The sequence below is a fragment of the Elgaria multicarinata genome, chromosome 4 (genome assembly GCF_023053635.1).
Source record: "Elgaria multicarinata webbii isolate HBS135686 ecotype San Diego chromosome 4, rElgMul1.1.pri, whole genome shotgun sequence".
Lineage (NCBI taxonomy): Eukaryota > Metazoa > Chordata > Lepidosauria > Squamata > Anguidae > Elgaria > Elgaria multicarinata.
Window position 1 is genome coordinate 127674832 of NC_086174.1, and position 3007 is coordinate 127677838.

General features: G+C 39.6%; 1 non-coding gene across 1 annotated transcript; it reads right to left on the bottom strand.

The window, feature by feature from the left end:
• Positions 1-559: 559 nt before the first annotated feature.
• Positions 560-678, bottom strand: LOC134398552 (5S ribosomal RNA). The gene has a single exon (XR_010025422.1). It is a non-coding gene; the product is annotated as a 5S ribosomal RNA (ribosomal RNA).
• Positions 679-3007: the final 2329 nt, after the last annotated feature.

The window sequence follows — 3007 nt, forward strand, 5'->3', positions numbered from 1 at the left end:
TTGGATGTGCCCCATTGAACAGAGAGAGAGTAAACACATATAGAACTGACTTTTAATAGTGTGGTCATTCAGAAGCTTTTTTTTTAAAGTCTAAAACAGCAAACTGGAAAGAAGTGCTCTGCAACCCTATGCATACTTCTGAGTTCTTACTTCTGTTTACTCAGAAGTCTCTCTCTGTTCAATGCGGTTTACTCAAAGGTAAGCATGCATTTGATTTTAGTATGACTTGGATGTAAATGCAGTTGAAATCTTGAGTAAGGCAACCATCAGGTCTGTAGTTTATGAACTTGGAGATGGATAGCTTCGCATGATCAAAGGAAAGGAAAAGTGATCCTTCGCATTGGTGGACTATGAGGAAAAAGTTTTAAGAGTATTTTTTTTAAAAAAAACAAGGGATGAACCGATCTGATTCAAACTTGGCATGCTGAAATCCCTCCTTAAGAGTTATCACCACCATGCCAAGTTTGATCTCTTTATCTTTTAAACTTACACAGATGTAAGCATTTTGGTTACTTTGGAGCAAAGGAGGGGACCTGACCACCTTTACCAAATAAATATTAGCCTACAGCACCCGGTATTCCCAGGCGGTCTCCCATCCAGGTACTAACCAGGCCTGACCCTGCTTAGCTTCCGAGATCAGACAAGATCGGGCGTGTTCAGGGTAGTATGGCCATAGGCAAAAAGAAATGTTAAAATGATTGTTCATCCATCCACCCTTTGAAACTAGCAAAACAAACTTTCACTCTTCCTCCCCCTTCCTTTCCCAAGAGGCAAGGCAAGGCAGGGCAGGGCAGGAGATTTCTCCAGCATAGTAGTGCTCCAGGTGAGAAGATACATGAGATGAAGAAGCACAACAATGAACAGATGTGAAAGAACCCAGAGCTCAACTCGCTAAGGAAATGGAGGGGGAAACTGCAGATGAAAACTGGATAAAAAAGGAGGTGTGATGGAGCCTGGTGTCTTGTCCAAGAGTCAATGAGACTTACTTCTGAGTAAACATGTATAAGTTTGTGCTGTGAAAAAATGACGCAGTGGGGGTTGTTATACATTATGTTTTGCACAATGAAGTAGAACTACTGAAATAAGGTATGAACTTCTGACTGGAAGATTTTGTTTTTAAAAAACATCAATTATAGCTGTGAATAGAAAATGTGTTTTAATAATATAGATGTTTTAGGTATTTTAATCACTGGATGGGCATTTTTCTATTTCAAGTTTAAAAATGAATGATGTAATTGGATACTATGAGCTAGCCCCTTTCAAACAGAGCATGTAACAAAATGCTTTATGAATTTGATCTTTAATCTTTCATATCAAAACCAAAAGGAACTCTACACGGCTGTCATAAAACAGAAGCTCTCAAATTCATTAAATTGTTGGTTGGTGGTTGTTCAAGAACAAACTGCCTAATGAGGACACAAGTCATAGTCTGTCTGAGCAGTGATGTAGACCCCACAGCCCTTTGGCTACATGTTGGCTACATGTCTTAAACCTTATTGTTGAATGGTTTTATTGCAAGTGATGCCAAGAGGTGCCATGTTAAGGCCCTTTCTCTTCCAGCAAGCATTTCAATTTTTAATCCGGTGCTTTAACTTTACTGATGGTTCTTTAATGACTCTTTAGTATTTTTTTAAATGTTTTTACTGTGCAATCCTATACATATCTACTTGGAAGTAAGCCCCACTGAATTATACCCAGGTAAGTGGGTATAGGATTGCAGTCTCAATGTTGCAATATTTAATTACGTTGGTATTTTCTTTTTTGTATTTATTGTTACAGTTGTTACTTAATTGTTTTTGTTTTGTTTTTTATTATCGTAAACTACCCTGAGTTGAGTGTTATATTTATTATTCTTATTAATAAATCTTGGAGATGTTATAGAATAAGAAGGTAGAGGGCTTCAGCCAGTCTAGTCAGTACCTTAAAATAGTGTGCTTTTCAATCTGGAAGCATTTGATTAATGCTATCAATAGCAAGTCTCGGTTTAATGAAGTTACATCGACTGGATGAGAAACATAACATTTAAAAGGTCATTTTTAATGCACTTTGGATTTCTGCTAGGCATTCTTTAACATGGCAGGACTCAAGGCATTAACAATTTTCAACTTTCTGCTGCTACTTGACTTTCTCTGCAATTCAGAGCATGAAATTTCCAATTTCCCTTTTTGTATCTAGGAGGTCGCCTTCCACCTGGCGGAAGGTGACCTCCCGTTGGTTGCTGGAAGCCGTGGGAGGGGTGAGGATTATTGGCAGCAATACATCCGGGGGGGTGGGGAGTGGGTTGGTGGCGGAGCAGCACCAACTCGGTGCCATGAAGGCAGCCCACAGGGGTCAGTTAGCTTACCAGTGCCAGGATAATTGTGTTATCCACCGATTCACTAATTCATGTGCTTTCTGCAAGCTTAATTTTCTTGCCTGGACCCCTATTCTACTCAATGTGCACATTATCATCACCATCATCATTATATTTGTATCCCGCCTTTTGCCCAATACATTAATGGTCTTCCCCCATGTTCTAAGTATCGATCTAATTTCATTATGTGCTACATAGGATGACTTATGAGGTCAAATAGCTTCTTAGCTCCAATCATCACCCCATGGGAACGGAAATGAATGTATGTTTGGGGATGGGGGTATAAGGCCAGGAGAGCCTGAGCTGTTCTGCTGACTGGTAGAGTAATCACTGTAATGATTTTATGTAAGCTGTAATGTAATTGTTACAGTCTGTAAGTTTTGCATTTCATTTCCCTCTAAGCTCACTGCTTATAATTACACACACACACCAACCAAATTGGATAATATCCCCTGCATCTGATAAAGTGGACTCCAGACCACAAAAGCTTATGCCGTAATAAATGTGCCACAAGACTCTTTGATGCTTTTGTTGTAACAGGCAAACACAGCTACCCCTCTAGATAAATTAAATGATTGACAACTTTCTGCCCTTTAGTAGCATTGCCCAAATCTGCTGCCTGAGGCCTGCCTAACACTAGTGTCGGATCAGCTC